The sequence below is a fragment of the Prorops nasuta genome, unplaced genomic scaffold, assembly GCF_024137725.1.
Source record: "Prorops nasuta isolate Cenicafe-Biocafe unplaced genomic scaffold, Cenicafe_Pnas_1.2 PNAS00008, whole genome shotgun sequence".
NCBI classification, from domain to species: domain Eukaryota; kingdom Metazoa; phylum Arthropoda; class Insecta; order Hymenoptera; family Bethylidae; genus Prorops; species Prorops nasuta.
The window spans coordinates 7457616-7474091 of NW_027116805.1; the positions used below are offsets into that span (position 1 = coordinate 7457616).

Sequence of the window (16476 nt, forward strand, 5' to 3'; positions counted from 1 at the left end):
ACATCTGGCAAAAATGGCTGAGAAAACTCGAAGGGATAGGATGATCTATGACCAGACGTGGACAGGATACAGTGAATTTTACTTTTTCATTCGTAAAAGAGGACATCGAGAAGGGCAGAGACTAAACTGTAGTAGTCGGTTGAGCTCGCTTGCCTCGATTCAAGTAATCCAAGTAAAGTGCGTTTATTCGTGTTTCACTCGATACGTCATATCGTATGTCAGGCCACGTTGCTTTTAAAGTCGTTACTTTGTTTCTGCTCACAATTTTCAAAGTCTGTTTCGAGCCCAACACAATAATACAACGATGTTTATTTTCGTCATAGTCTGTGATATTTAAATAAAATCATGCACTTATATACGTGTACTCACTAGATACCTTTGCTGCACATAAACAACTTTACAACATTTAATAGAAATTTCAAAAAAAATTTCAACCCTATCAATACAAAGATTTTTATTTTCCATCATACTGTGATACAATGTTTAAAAATTACGATACTCTCTCTCTCTTTAAAAAATTATTTTTATTTGTAATTTTTAGTTTATTTATCACTACACTCTCCTCATTCCACATTCTCTTTTTACTCAGCTCGCTATGACTAAACGTATATTTTTATGTTTATGAAAACATAAAAAATTTTAGTAGTTACATATAGATAGAGCATTATGAGTGTTATACAACAATATCGATCGTTCGGTAATTGCAATACGAGTCATTAATAAAAATACTGATACAGTTTGTTTATGCGGGGTGAGATTATAGTAACGGTATACACGCGCATTACCTTCCTTATTTATTAGCGGGTCGATCGAGCTGGAAATGACAAATGATCCGAGCAGGAATTCAACGTTTCGCGAGTAAACGAAAATCACCCACGTTTGTATAATGAGTCTGGTGACTAAATCCGACTCAAATCAAGATTTAATTCATCATCGATGAAAGAGATTATTACGGAAGCAAAACAAATTTCGTTCGTGGTGCGCGAATCCTGTTTAGAGTGGAAATGCTAAAAGTAATGGCACGACGAATTTTAAGTATTAATATTGCTGGGAAAAGTGAAATAAGCGAATAAAAAAGAAATCATAATTCACTGGAGAATTCTCTATAATCGCATACCAACATTTTTCAACCACTGCATCCCCCCTCCTTCCGGAAGCTTTTATCTTTCTGCTAAATTCCTTTTCCCACTTTTTTATACCTTCCATTGCTAAAAATTCTTATCCCTCGACCTCCCTTTTTTCCCTTCGGAACTTCATCGATCGTTCAGCCGATGACAACGATTTCCACAAATTTTCATTCGCCACTTTGTACGTGTTATCGAGATTGCCAAAGTGCAGACTCGTAGCAAGCTTGCCAAAAATCAGCCGCACTGAAGTGCGCCGAATTTCTTGGAAATCTAATATTCCCTCTTCCCATTAGAGTTTACGTCATCATACATCATCCGGTATTATTTAATATTTACTCACCGCACCTTCTTGTTTTCGCATCTCGACTGTCTCAAGCGAGATACCGCATTATTAAACCACGTCTGTGCTCCTTATTTTCGCTGTCGCGATAAACACAGTTTTATCACTGGCGAATAACAAATTGATAAACGTGAATAATTATTTTTTCTATTCTTAATTCTCATCGAGAGGCAACTTTCATCAGTGTTTTTTCAGGAATGACATTTACAGGTTGATAGGAAATATCGATTTTAGATTTAGGGACCTCGATAATGAGGCTTGATGAGAGGAGGGTAGACTCGATAATAATCAAGAAGCACTATCTTAATTACCCTTAGTGAACGTTAATCTTTACCCGAAGGGTCTTGTAATTATTTTTATTCAAAGAGCTGTCAATTCTAACTTTTTCCCACAGCCACTACATCGTTTATTCTAATAATTTCCTATGCTCCGCTCTTTCCACGTTAATTATCTAAGATGCCACAGAAATTGTTTTGCTAATTAAGTGTTTTTGATCAAAAATTTACTTGCTCTGTTTAAAAATGTCAAAACATATTCCTAATAACTTCCACGATAACTTTTAAAATATTTTTATTACTGACTTGAACCACTGTGCCAGTAGTTCAAGTCAATAATAATCAGTAGAATAATCCTAACATAAAGGAGACAAAAATAATAAATGTCCTAAGAAGTTAATAAATATTGAAGATTCTTTTTAAAGGATAGAATGCTTGGGTGATTGTCGTCCGTGGAAAAATGCTTAGGATTGCCAAGCGAATCTTCGTTGACAAGGGACGTTAGTATATACAATAGATGGATTTCAAGAAAGATTGAGTGGGTTTGATGAAAAAGGGAACAGAAGTTGGGTAGAGCCATATACCAGAAAGAGAGTAAGAGAGGGTGAACAAAAATAAGAAGAAGAAAATACTTTACGTGCTCGACGGGGCGATCAAAGAAAAGCGCTCAGCAGTTGTGAGAAGATAGTTCGGTTTGCCGCCAGGCCAATTAGAGCTGAAGAGTAAAGGTGAGAGGGCTGCAAGGAGGGAGAATGAGAAGGATAGAAAGTCTGTATATATGTGTGTGTAAGAGTGAATGAGAGAGAGAGAGAGGGGGGGGGATAGGGAGAGGGAGACCAATTGAAGGGGAGACCGCGAAAGCTCAAACAGCAGCAGCAAAACGAAGCAACCGAAGAGAAATGGCCACTGGTAGATACATAATATAACACACTTACGTAACCTGAAGGAAAATTGTTCCATCGACTCGATTGCTTCAAGAATTTCTTACAAAATTTAATGCTATTAGCTGTATGGCAAAATCGATAAATTTCATAAATTTCAATAAATAAAAGTCATTCTATTTTACCAAATCATTGTCATTCGATGTAAAAATAATTAATCTGAATTTGTAACTAAATTAATAATGTAAAAGATTTAGAATGTAAACAAAATATTGCTTATAGAATATATGCATGTATAGTGCAATGCTTCAGTTTGGTTGGAAAAAACAAACTTAATGATAAAAACTGGCCACGTACTACTGTAATTACTACATGATGATTAAACTTTGCTAGAAAAAGAGAATTGGTCTTATTCAGCATTTTCACTCGTTCTTATTTCTTCTTTTTCTACAGATACGACAAATTTTCTACTGGTTTTCTGGTGTGAGTTAGTATAATACAATCACAGGTTTCCTCTTTGGTTCCTATAATATACTTCATTTCTAACTGTGTAGGAAAGGGAAAATCTACTAAACTTGCGGCAACCGGATTATTTGTCTTTTTTTTCTTATGTACAGTTACCTTTTCATAGATTTTTCGTTCTACTTATTTGCGAGTTCTCTTTGCTCTATCCATCCAACTTTCTTTCACGTAGATATTTATCGTGATGCTGTGACCAAAACTTTTCGTCTGCTATTTTTCTTTAGACTCCCCTTTACTTTCCTTCTTTCAGTAAGGAGTCTTCTATCAAAGACTACTTTACACTTCAATCAGCAATTTTAATTTAACACATTTGCAGCAGATAAAATTTGTTTACTCCTTACCTATGCTGAGTTGAAGTTGTGATTAAAGTAATAATTATGTCACTGGTGTATGTTTTTTTTTTTTTTTTTTTTTGGTGAATAATATTTTGTAATAATAGTTGCAACAATAATTACAGATTAATAAAAAAGAATGATATCGAAAATGATTATTTTTTTAATTATCACAAATAGATAATAAAATATTTAAAAAATATTTTTTTTGCGATTTTTAAAGTTACTTAATACTGTTTTGTATTCAGAATCGATGGAGTTCTCGTGGTTAGATGGATTTTGGGTTTAAACCTACAGTATGATTTTGTAAAGCATTTAACGAGTAGCCATGGTTTGCTTAATTGTGTTTCGAACGAGCGTAAGTGAGACGTAAATGAAACGTTCAAGTGGATTTACCGTTGAATCAACTTGGGATCACGTCATTCATCAATAATGCTTTATGCATTATGCAAATTGCTGATGCAGCTTTCAGTTGATTCGAATTGTTACGGACACGTAGTGCAGTCAGACATAACGATGCTTTCATTATTATAAAAAAAAAAATAAAATGATAAAATTTACATTGTAGTCGCAATATTAAAATTCAATCATTGGTATTGCAGAGAAAAGAGTTTAGGAATGTTTAATTTTATTTCGATAAATTACAATAAATTACTGTCAAGGCAAAAATAAAAATTTGCTGTGTGACACTCAACCCCTGACTTCATAGGAACAAGTATTTTGAGTCGCTAATTCTCAATTATTTAAATTAAATGCGCAGCTTTGCCTTCTATTGCATATTTGGCTAACGAGATTTTCTTCCAACGTTTTCTCCAGGATTAAACTTTTTAAACGTCAAAAAAATTCATTTGTTTTGCAATGTAAAACAGACAGGGGTTTTTTTATGTCATCCAGATAATTGCAATTTACAGCAACAATTATTTGCATATTTACCCAGCCTAGTGATTAAGATATTTATCAAAATTCTTGCAAATTTTGCATAAAAGTTTAAAATTGTCTCTTAAATTCAAAATATCATGTTTAAATATGGAAAATTTGAGACAAAAATTGAAATAGCGTTTGGTAAAATAATATTTTAACGTAGAAAACGATATACACAGTAAATTGTTGCTTTCTTTGACGAATAGTCTTTGAGGGACAGTGGGTAATTGTTTTTTTTTATTTTACCCAGGGAAATGAGAGAAGATGAAAATTTAATTTGCAATGAGGTTCGTTAGAGCCGATGGTTCACTGAAGAGCCCTTAAATCGGACCTTTAATTACAGCGGATTTTAGATTATCATTTGCATGTACTAATGACTTCTGCCTCAGACACAGGTTCTAACGAGACTGTGGAATCGAGTTTGCTTGATTTTGACAGTAGAATCGAGTGCGTGTAGAAACGTCGCTAACAGAGAGAATTTCTATTATCGACATCTACCTATAATTGCACAGTTCAATTTGAGGAATTGAGAAAAAAAATTATGTTAAAAAAAAGTTTTAGCAAAATGCAGATTTTATTGTATTTTCTGGTGAAAATGCAATATATCTCTTTAAGCATTAGATAATCATTTCTGAATTATACTGTTGGCTATATTGTGAAGTTCTGTTCGAGCAAATATCAATACAGTTGAAAGATGCTTGGTCATTAGAGGGACGATGCATTTGTTAAGTATTACTGTATATGCTTGATGGTGCATGCTACTAGAACTAGAAACCATGACCAGATGACCACCAAGGAGCAAATGGATGCTGGTGGTAAGGGCCATTAAAGCATATGGATTGCTTCAGGTCTGAGCATGGCCGCATTTGATTATGATACCATGTCTTATATCTATCACAGATATTCCAAGTTTATTTAGAAATTCTCATAAAGTGATTAAAAATAATCTTAATCACAAATTTATTCCCTATATTTCTTTCCTTCTTTCTGAATTTATAAATAAAAATTATAAAACACATTCCAAAATAATAAAGTCACAATTAAATCATTGTTCGTGATTGTTTGCTTAGTTTTCTGGCTTATATCTGGTAGATTGGACACCTGCATATAAAAAGATGTCTACTAGTTTAGATAAAAAAAATGCTGTCTCGTGATAGGCGTGTCAGCCTTGTGGAAATATTGACACGATAGTAATGGGATTTCGAAAAATATCGTTGGTCATCTGTTATGACGTGCAACACACACTCAACGTATTCTGACGAATAATAATCCTCATAATTATAACCTAATGCTTAAGCAAATCAATAATCTGTATAATATATTTATGTGAATAGATTTAACAATGAATTTTATTGTTTGATAAATGCAAGAATATTTTTAATGAATTTGTGATTCGAATTATGTATTATTAAAGAAATTAAAGAGGTAAATTGCTAGACTTGGAATCAGAATTGTTAAATAAAGTTTAACTCTTTATAATGCATAGATTACGATTTCGATGTGAAAGATTTTGAAACGTGAAAAGTATTGTTGAAGAGGATTCAACGAGATTCAGCCAGGAAAGAAGTTGAATCTTCGTCCCAGTGGTTTCTTAAGAAATAGGGAGGATCAATTACCTTTGCAGTTGCATTCAAGAAACCTTAGAGCTTTCATTCCTCTTACCGAACAACACAACTACTTGTCGTTGGTAAATAAGAAACATCTTATTTAATATTTCAAATTGTACAATCTTTTTATCGTACACCTTACACTATTTATTATCGAAAGTAGCTCAAAGTGATTTTCTTTGATTTTATTGTTCAACGAAGAGTCTTCAGCATAGTAATAAAATTCTGATCAGCAACAAAATTGTACACTAAATTATTCGTACTCTCTTAAAGCCTTATTGAATAATGCTTTATTTCATTAAGCTCTATATACGAGACACTTAAAAATTTAATGAAAATTTGTAAAATGTGTCGAGTTGGAATCAGTCGATGGAGACTAAATTGTTAAAGTGATTAAAAGTTTGAATTAATCATATAGAAATAGTTATCGAACCATATCAATGTTTTATTGGATTGTACGATTTGAATGGTAAAAGGGCATTAGGGTAATGGAGGATGAATTAACCACAAGTCAGATTGCTTTTGAAGTCGATGAGATCTTGAGTGGAATAATCAAGACAGCTGCAATTATGGAACAATTATGCAGATTATTAATTCCCCAAAGCGTTCGTAAGTTGCCAGTAAAACAGTGAAATCTCAACCAAGCTTAGGGGAGGGTACAGTGTTTGCTGATTATAATTGCAAATGGGTTTAGAGTAAAAAAAACTGGTAATATCAATCCCTCGTACAATTTTTCTTGTACACTGTAACAATATCACCATAAATCTTATCTTCGGAAAATTGGTAAAAATACCTTTGTTCAGAGGTTTACTCGAGGAAAGAAGGGAGTAAAGAATAATCACTTTCGTAAGCGTGAAAAATGTGAAGAGCTACGTTGGACGGAATGCTCCAGCATCCTGGCAATTTGATGAAATATCTTATCAGCTTTTATCATAGATTATTTTGCTTTATTGTCGACAATAGGTATAGTATATAAAGATCGTCGCATAAAGCTTTTATAAGGTTTTTTATCGAGTCATTTGAAGGTGGTGGTTCATTGCAGGTATGAAAAAGTGTTATCGTGAAGAACCGATAAAGAGTGATAAAAGAGATGGTTTTAATCATAATTTTATTTTTATTTCGACCCACGGTCGATGTGCGAAGTCGAGCAGATGTTAAAAGAAAAGGACCTAACGTGTCACCGATGGAAAGATTATCAGAATTTCAATGGCCATTTCAAATGTGCTGCATCCTGAGCCTAAGGTCAATAGCTCTTACTTGCAACATCAATCTCGAATGTAGGCCACAAGATTACGAGATAGGATTCTGCATTACGTAGGCATTTCGTAAATGTGTTGCAGCCTTCAGGCTCTCTCTCTCTCTCTCTCTCTCTCTCTCTCTCTCTCTCTCTCTCTCTCTCTCTCTCTCTCTCTCTAAATATCACAATCCCTACGTATCCTCAACAATGAATTTGACAGTTCATAAAGTTTCGTGGCACACGTATAAATAACAAACCTATTTTATACACGTGGTAAAAATCCTAAAGACACTGATATTATTGTAAAAATTTATCGTCCAATTAATTTAAAAAATTGTTTGATTTAAATAAATCACAGGCATTTTTTATAATTTGCTTCAGATTAACAAATTTTTACTCCAACTTATTATCTGCTAATTGTTTTACTACAATGATTCAGTCATCTAGATTTAAAAGAAGGTAGAGGGAGAAAAAGAACTAAGACAGAGTCAGGATTAATCGAGAAACAGAAAGAGAATTTTCCAGCTCCTCTTCGAGAGTTGGCGTGAAAATATGATGAAATAGTTCTAATGGAATTGAATTTTCTCGGTTAAAAAAGCATTAAGGGTCTAGACACGTTCTGAGCTAATCCCTATAGAATCAGCTTCGTTAGATTTTCTAGAATTTAATCTTGCTACGTGATGATTCTTGGTATTTTTCAAGACTGGAAAAAATTATGACAAAAGTTAATATTTTTAATTCACTCATAAATATCAAGAAAAATGAACCTCTGTTGGTCCTTTATTATATGTGTAACAAGAAAAAAGTTTAGCAAACCTTCAGCCTGCATCAGAATTTACATTATGATCCATCCAACTTATAATAGTTGCAGTAATCCATGTTCTGCACTAAGCCTCACGTGCACCAATTAGCACTCAAACTTTACGACAATTTATGACGTTACTACCTACTGAAACTTATTAAGTTAATAAATCCACTATGAGCTCACATATGGAAATTATAATATTACAGGGACAATTAAATAAACACTCGGTAAACATGATACATCTACTCCATTAAAATATATGTATATATATTATCTCAGTGTCGAATAAGGTAGGAAAAATGTGATTAAATTTAGCACATAATTTTAAACGTTTAAACATTATTTTTACAAAAAAAATAAAAATAAATAACCAGAAAAAAGAAAACTTGGTGCAGCACGTTTTCAACAGTAGCAAATACCAGAAGAAAAAAGTATAGAGAAGCTGCCAGCATTACTTGAGAAGTTTCCTTTAAAAATTCACAACATGGGCCGAATCAGGAAAGTTTCACAGCGACACTAATACAAGCGAGATTTTCGCAAGAAGAACCACTTACTGTCTTCCCCTTGCAGACTTTTTTGCAGTAGACAAGCATAGCAACCACAAGAAACAGAAGAATGCAGCAAGAATTCCCTGACAGAATGCGTCAAGCACAGTCTCAAAATGCTACTTTCTTCCCCAAGTGGCGACACTTTAAAATTTAAATAGCCCGGTTTCCTTGCTACGAATGCCTCCTGCAAGGCTACTACTACCTTCTTTTCTTTTGAAACTCACCAGTCGAGAGACTCAAAGCTGCATTTTTTCGTCTTTAGTCCTACACATTATCAGAATTCGCTTAATAAGAAGCAGTCAACCTAATTTCATTCTTTTCCCCTTGTTTCCACAATCATTGACTCGTTTCCCTAAAAATTTTTATCATTCTCTATGCGATGTGCAAATTTTTTTCCTTATGAAATTCACCGGTCGAGAGTCTCTCAACGCTTCAATTTTTTCGTGTTTTGTCCTACTCGTTACTAGAATTCTCTTAATAAGTATCATTCAACCTAATTTCACTCTTTTACCTTATTTCACCAATTGTTAACTAGTTTCCCTAGAGTTCTGACATCACCCTATAGACTGGAAATTTGCTGTAAAGCTAGAAATAGCCAGAGAGCACCCTTGAAACTTTTATTGCTACTGTGCAGTCTCCTTTCAGTCATTCGTATTTAAAATAAAACAGACCACTTTGCAAGCCTTTATACTTCTCTATCCAGTCCCATATAATTTGTTCACATCCAATGCTTTTTTACACTTTTTACACCCTTCTTACATAAAAATTTGATCTAAAATTACAAAAATATAATTTTTTTACAAATTTTGCAAGAATAAAATTTTTACAGTTAATTTGCATTAAAACCTGTGACAAAATAAATATCCAAAGTCTATATATATATCTATTAAAAATCATAGTACGAATGAAAATGTTTTATAAAAATAATTTATTTCGACTGTATAAATACCGAGGTGATATCTTTTTGAAATCAGTCTTTTAGAATAAGCTTCTTCGACTTTACAGTTTCACTTTATTCTTTAAAGACTCTGAAGACTTTAAAAGAGCAGTTTCTCCTGGTTCGAATCCTTCCTCCTGACTACGCTAAGCCTATTACGATAATAAATCTTGGCGTAGTGGTTCTTGCTGAATCCTCGCGTAAATGCAAAGCAATAAGGTTATTTAGCGTTATGCTTATTCAACTTTCAAAAGGGATATAAATCTTGATTAGAATAGTCACCTGGTCGAGCAAGAGTCAAAGATTAGGTGTATAAAAGCGTGCAGGTAAAAGTTGGCTCATTCTAAAAGTTATATTGATTTTTGGAGAAAAGTTCCCCTGGGAAGTTTCAACGTGCTGAAAAAGTTTCGAGAGAAAAGCTTATCGTGGGATGTCGAATGCGTGACTTGCTACCGTGCGAACGCGTTACGTCACAAAAAAGCACCTGGCTATAAAGATAGTTCGCTCTGCCAGCTTCCAATCTACCCAGAGAAACCAGAGAGTTCGCGGGAATATTGATAAAACTTTCGACATTCGATTGCGATGGCTAAATAAGAAGAGACATTGAAAGATATTCAATTTTGGAAATAAAAAATTGTAATAAAAAAATAGGCACTATAAAATAGAATACATTTTTAGTTTTAGTAAACAATTTTTAAAAAAAATTATAGCAGTGGACAAGAAGTATACGATAGTCCCTTATGAGAATCGAATCAAATCTTGGTGATTAAATGAAAAAGGAAAATTAAATGAAAGATAGTATTATTCGAAAATCATATTTAATAAAAAAGAAAATTTGAAGAAAAATTCGTTTTAAGAAATAAGGAAAATTCTTGTATAAAAGGTGAAGACAAATTTTGACTGGACAAAAGGTACAGGATCGGAAAGGGCATCGGTCGTTTATGGTCGTCCATAGTAGCTTCGCCAGTACTTTAAAAGGACCGTCCGAGAATCTGTCTGAAGAATGAAGAGAAATTTCGTGTCCACTTTTATAGATCCTGGCTGGTGGCTCAATGCAGCCACTGCCTCGGAAAATAGGCTCTTAAACAAACATCGAAGCCTGCTCACGATCCTCGAGATTCCATTTCACGAGGACACGTTGAAAAAATACTATCATACGAACACCACTGCAGGTGTATACATATATATATGTCTACCATTTCACGCCATTCGATTCAGCACAATTTCCCTCTCTTATTTGCAGATCTCTTTTCAATTTCAATATGTTTACGTCACAATGTCACAATTAGATAACTCATTGATTAGCTTGAAAAATTAATTTAGCAAATACCAGAGACGTTGATCAAGGAGAAATATAATTAAGCTTATCAATACTGATGTCTCTATACAAGATGTATGCTTTAATTAACCTCAGAGCTTACATTTATCTTCGATATTCTCAGAGCTATCAATTTTTTACATAACACTTGTCTTGATGAAAATTAAGACATTTAAAAAAGAATCTATGTGAAAAATTTATTCATCCCTTAATTAAAGAGATAAATGAATTCTTAAGTCTACACTCTGAGGCTAATTAATTAATTGAACACTGTATATATATATTGGAAATAAAATGCATACATTGTCTATTTTTAAAATTAAAACTGATGGTTTAAGCTAGAGTCACGACAGGTGTTGATTGTAAGTGAAAATGTGTGGTTGATCTTGTCTGAGCTAGTAGTAAAAGTAAAGCGATGGTCAGACAATAAATAAGCTGCAGTAGTAACGGTATGGCTAAACGTGGTTGAGCAGTGATTACCACAACCTGTTACTGCTCAATAACAGTAAGCAGACTGCTGCAACTGAGTTTCTAAGTGGATTCTTGCTGGCCCAGTAATGAACTTACACCGATGATTACAGGCAAATCATGGTAAGCAACCACCTCGATGACCCTCTCCGGATTTAACAAGATTATAATACTGTTAAAACCTTGTTATCTTCTTTCGTCTTATATTTTGTAGAACCAATGAATTTAAGAATGAATTATAATTTAATATAGTCTCTCTATATATAATAATGATTAAAATACCAATATCAATCGATTATTATTTCCTAGAAATTAAAATAGTGTCACGATAAAAAATTCTGAGCCATTGGAATATTAAATTTGTAAAATTTTTCACTATAAAGTTTGAAATGGAGCGAGGAGATGGGAATAAAAGTGAGAATTTGAATTTTCGGTATTAACCGAAAGGTATCAGTGGTGTGGAAGTAATATCCTGTGGGGAAATGGGAGGGGAGTGTATAAAAGGTACAAATAATATTTCAATGAGGAAAGAGGAAAATGTGGTTGGGGATGAAAAAAGTCGAGAGAAGAGCGTTTCGTGGCACGACGTGTCGTGACGTGACGCAATGTACATGAGGGGAGCAAGTATTTTAAGCCAAAAAGAGGTGCCGAGTAGCGCGAAATCCAATTAGTTCTTCAGATAGCATGTAATTAATATCTTTGATGACATTTGCCGAAATTACACTGCCACTTAAACGACCTATTAACCTTAAATTTCTATATTCTCCATAAATTCGGCCTTCGCTGTTCTCATCCACTGTCCATTACACCCATTTAACTTGTAAATCATATTACTTAATTGAAACTAAACAATTTCTCTCTCTTCGTCATTATTATTTATTTTAATTATTGCTTATTTTAAAGTTCAGATTTTTATTTAGAATATTCAAATTGTGACTCTCGTTAGAAACTCTCAATTAGAAATTTTTAATTTGAAAACTTGAAGCTCGTGTCAATTCATTTATATCTAAATAAATTTGCAAAATATTCAAAAGAAAAAAAAAAACGAAGTTAGAGTCTTATTACATTGACGTCTATTCGGAGGATAGTAAGGAAGAACTTTTAGAGTCGTTGCACTCTCATAAGTGGGACGAGAGGATCGAAGATGAATTGAGGCTGAGAAATGGCATGAGGACCTAAAAGCTATTCGTAATTAAGGAAATTTATTTAAATGGCAAAATTAAATTTGCACGTTGGGAATAACGTTTTCTTCTCAAGCTTTCCAGGACAAGCAATGAAAAATTGCACGAATCACTATACCTTTTTATATTAACAGAATTTCTTGTCACTAGAAAATTAAGACTAGTTTTCTGGCCACCTCTGGAGAATCAAAGATTGGTGAAAAATATTTTTTAGAGATTCCATCCAAACAGTAAGATATTAAATTGGATTTTACTATTTTCATCAAAATCCAATTAAGGTGTGGTAAAGCAATAAAATGAGCAAAAAGAGGGAAAGGATTCAAATGAAATCAGCTTGAGCTTGGAATTGATCGGATTCCAATTAAAAGTAAAACGAATTATCTTGACAATAAAGCATCTTGTGTTGGACTCGGTCAATCGAAACAGTCAATTCTATTTTCGTCCATAGAAGTTGGAAAAAATATCACCTTCCTCCTGCCTCTCTGCATTAATTCTATATTCAACTGGAACTTTTCTCTTGGAAAAAGTACATTATTTCAGATATGAGCAAGGACAACAAATATTTCACGTAAATCGATTAATGAAGTTTTTACAATCTTTTGGATGTGCCATTCTATTGAAAAGTTTTTACTTAAAAATTATTTTCTTCCACCGTACGATTGGCATCCGGACCTTTTCTGGTCTGGGACAATTGAAACTTTCTCGATAATCAGACAGAACGATCCTCATCCTTGCTCTGTCTGTTTGTATCGGCGAAAAGTAAAAAGTTGTTGGCGTCTTCAAGCTATGACCAAGGGGATAAAAAAGATTTTCCCTCGTGGCGAAAGTTGAATTTCTTCCTTGCATTGGCTTGCACAGTGCAAATTAATTAACTGCTTGGTTGTTTGTCATGCTGAGAAAGTTAAACTATTTCCATTTATTTTTTATCAAGAGCAAAATAATAAATAAACGTTCCCATTAACTTGGAAGAATTTTGATGGTTTAATTTATGGACATTGTATCGTTGTGTTTAAAAAGACATATATTGATCCATAAGCAGCAATTTAAAAATTGTCGATTCACAATTTTACGATAATTTTGTATCATTGGCACAGTCATTCTCGCCAGGTGTAGATTGCGTGTAAAACTAAAGGAATAATTTATATTTCGGTCGAAATTATTATTAAAGAGCGTTTAACGATTAGAAGCGAGGAAACGTTGAGACACGAAGGTTTAGGGTGCATGCATATTCATGTAGTCGCTATAATTCAATTTTAGGAGCGTGGGACATCGGTAACGACCTTCAATTATTCCTAGTGTTGCTGGTGCACACGTGAATGTGTCCAGTGCAGAACTTGCCTTTGCTTTTGTAAAGTCTACGAGTTTTCCCTTTTACGATTCTCTCTTGTGATCAATAACAGACCTGTGCATAAAAAACTGACCATCTTACAACTTTCAAAAGTTCACATTTATTTAAACAAATTTATGTATAAAAAATGATATTATTAAAAATTGTGAAAATCTTTTGAGAATATTTCTTGTGATAAATAAAATATTACAATTATAAATTTTCAACATAACTCTATGAATTTGTAGATTAGAGTCCAACGAGTTTTTAGTATTTTGTATAAAATTTCCTCTTGATATTCATAGGTCTTCGTATATTACTATTTGCAAATATTACCATTGGAAACAAAATATTTAATACAATAGTTCTAATAGAGCTTGCATATGACATTTAATCTTTCCATATGTACGAGGTCATTCTTGGATTCATGCAAGCATATAGATCATGAATTTTAATCTCAATTATGAAAGGACGAACCAAATCAAATTGCTTTCCATACCGAATCTTCCAATTTATGCATTGCATAGATAGGAATTGTTATTGCCAAGGTTCATAATAAAAAGAGCAATTTGATGGTACACTGTTCTTATGGATTTTCATCTTGTTATAGGATTACGTAAATTCTCAAGAAAACTCCAAAGGGAATTATTTGGAGATTCTTCTGTTTTCCTTTCAAAGTCAGGTTAACTTTGTCGTGCTGCTTGTCCAAAGGAGATGCTTCATTTTACGCCCCAGTGTACAAGTGCATATTAAGAAATTACATCAGCCTTGGCAGCATCATTATCGTTTATCCCATGGAGAGGCTGATATTTTATTCTCAAAGACTTTTTAGAAAATTATTAATAAAAAAATCCAATAAATACTAAATATTTTAGTTAATGCATTCACCTCAGTTTTAATATTCTAAAAATATAGTCTACTTCTTTATTATCTTATGCACTATACATTCTTTTGAGAAAAAAACTTAATATCATTAGTTGGAATATTGTTATAGCTTCCTACTTGTATCCTACCATTACGAAGAAAAGCACCTAAACTTTTATAACAAGATTATTTCGAGAATGATGTTATGCACTCGAATGCTTAACAATTTTCAGCTTTACCAAGAAATGATATTGAATTAGCAATGAAAAAGCAAGCTATCTGCTCAGTATTACCAGTTTCCTTTGAAAATTTCTTGACAAGAATTTTTCATTCCATAAAAATTTATAGATAAAGCAAAAAAAGATTTTTCTATTAAACAACTTTTTCTGTTTCTCGTTTCACTTTGACTTTACCGAGTCATTTCCATTCTTTTTTAGCATTTTTTACTGCCAGGAACAAAACGTTCGTGTCTCTTCTTTGAAAGGGGTTAAAGTAATTCCACGTGGAATATTTTTGTTTCATTAGTAAAAAATTGTGGAAGTGCTGTTGAGTTTTTATCCATGGGATCCTTCAAAGCGTCGTTCATTTCTAGAAACAATTGCTTAGCCTTTGCTTGGAGATCGATTTTTTAACGTTTGTGATGTGTGACGAGCTGACGTTGATAGCCTAGTCCCTTTTCAATTTGATTTATCGCTTAATCCTAGCATCCTTCTATCAATTATTTAGCAGTAGTATCACGTTCCAGAAGCCACTGGATGTTCAAATAAAATTTCGACCATTCCAGTGAAACTGCAGATAGAGCTTGTACCTCGCTTTCCCTCCACCTATGTCTCTTCCAAATGTGTCAAGTTACCATAGGCTTAATTAACTCCTCAAATCTGGTATAAAATGAACAATTAATTCTTACACAAAATTAAATATCATCTAATCTTTAATAAAAAAAAATATATAAATTAATAAAATCAAGAAATCATTTGGAACTAAACAAATGTTTGATCGAAAATAATGAATATTCATTAAATTCATTATAATTTTAATTAAAAATGTATAAAGATAGTTTAAGAAGAGAGTGATTGTTTCAAGAAATTCAGTCTTTAAATATTTAGCAAAAATTATCTTGATAGCAGCCTATTAATTTTCTGTGTAACGTTTAAAAAAAATGTTCCTTTACAGATACTTAGAATCTAGATAAACTATTGAGAAAGATTACTCATGGAGATAATTTTTTGCAAAATAAGAGATGCACAACTTTTTACATATATATGTGGATACTTCAATAGCTGCTCGACCAGCCACTTTAGAAGTTTAAAAATGGCACTTTCGTGTGGAGTCTTCGAGTACCATTAAAGCATCGGCCTTCTCGAAAGCTCTCCACACAATATCTTCATCCAAAGTTTTTAATTTAGACTCCTGATGGCTAGCACGTTGCTCTAAAAGCGTTTTGTAAATTGGCCCAAGCTTTTTCTCACTTTTTCATGCTTATTTACCCAAGACAAATAAAACGTTAAAAAAAATCATAATTCTAATATTTATTCAGCATATTTTTCTCGTTCAATCAAAACAATAAATCCAACAATATTTTTCTCTATTAATTTGATAGTCCCACTATAGAAAAAACCATCGAACCATTTCCATAATATAGAGCCACCCCTATCGACTCTCTTCATCAATAATTATGAAAATTCAATTCAGCAAAGATCAACGAACACCTATCTAAGGCGAGCTGGCTCGTGGGAAAAGGGAGAGATAAGTCTGACTAAGAAAAGGAAAGAAAGCGAAAGGACAG

The 16476-nt window shown here is 33.0% G+C and overlaps 2 protein-coding genes across 3 annotated transcripts in view; one reads left to right on the forward strand and one right to left on the reverse strand.

Moving 5' to 3' along the window:
* Positions 1-16476, reverse strand: part of LOC136775314 (midasin) — an 80673-nt gene that overhangs the window by 45662 nt on the left and 18535 nt on the right.
* Positions 1-16476, forward strand: part of LOC136775317 (uncharacterized) — a 42029-nt gene that overhangs the window by 13986 nt on the left and 11567 nt on the right. The window lies entirely within an intron of this gene.